This window comes from Cyprinodon variegatus, unplaced genomic scaffold (assembly GCF_000732505.1).
Source record: "Cyprinodon variegatus isolate N-32 unplaced genomic scaffold, C_variegatus-1.0 Scaffold324, whole genome shotgun sequence".
In the NCBI taxonomy this organism is placed as follows: domain Eukaryota; kingdom Metazoa; phylum Chordata; class Actinopteri; order Cyprinodontiformes; family Cyprinodontidae; genus Cyprinodon; species Cyprinodon variegatus.
In genome coordinates, this window is record NW_015150777.1 from 628,559 (window position 1) to 629,883 (window position 1,325).

Consider the following 1,325-nt stretch of genomic DNA (forward strand, 5'->3'; position numbering starts at 1 on the left):
ATTATTTACACCCCTACTCTATACTCCAGTTACCAGTTAAATTATTAGACTTTATTTCAATAACCCTGTAATCACAATTAAAATTTTTTTTGTTTCCGACATACTTGTGTATTTAAAGTTTGTGCATGAAAGATAAAAAGGACCCACCATCAGACTGAACACAGTTTGTGGTAGAATCTGCTCCGGCATCCATTTCTAAGTCTTCTGGTAAACACCTGAAAGAGAGAGAGAGATGAGAATGGATGAAAGAAACTGTAGAACAACAGAGGTTAAAACAACAGGTGGATTAGGGGAATGGTGGCCTAGTGGTTGGGGCATTGCACTTGGATCACGGTTGAGTTGTAAGTTCATGCCCCACTCCCACAGACTGCCACTCTGGCTCCCTGAGCAAAGACTCTGCTCCACGGGTGCCACACAATGGCAGCCCACTGCTCCCCAAGGGGATGGGTTAAATGCAGTGAGTTCATTTCGTTGCTCTGTACTTATGTGTGTAATGACAATAAAAGCTGGAAAAGAAAAGGAAAAAAAAAATGGAAGAAAGGAAGGAATAAAAGGACAAAAAAGGAAGAACATAACATTCAGGCACGAGGATAGGGAAATAAGTCTAAGAAATATAAATATTTCCCACAAATCAAGTTCTATGCTTTTCATCACTATGTGGGAGCCCTAGATGTCCTACTGATAACAAAGATAGCATATACAACCTTTTTCTAACAGACTGGATGAACTGTCCTGATGTCACCAGTAACTGGTATTACTTGATTCTCAGGCAGAGGACAAAAAGCAAATCTAACTGGAAATGAATCTCAGACACAAAACAACCAAGCTAGAGCTTTAACTCAATAAATAAATAGATAGAAAAGTTGTGCTGCTGATGCTTTTAAACGTGTCATAATGACTATTTAATCATGTAATCATGCTGAAAATCCAAGTTAAAACTGAAAAGCATGCAAAAAAAACAAAAAAAAAAACATTTTAACATTTGTCAGGTGGCAGACCATTCATATACAGTACTGTCCTTCCCTAATTTGTTTAATTTTATTCAAGTTTTAAAAGATTTCAACCCAACATTTCTACTGAATGTGACTCAAAACCATCATTGGAAACTTGAAACAGATTGAGTTCCAGAGAAAACATACGTTTTCTTGCTTGGAGGGGGACAAATGTTGATGACTTGACTCTCCTCCTGCAGGGGTGAGCTGGGGTCCAATGAGGCCACAATGTCTGCACAAATAAAACAAATATCTTTAACAATTACACAATTAAACTCTATGAAAATGAAGTGAAACTGATAAACTACTAGTGATTGTATAAACTCCCTATTT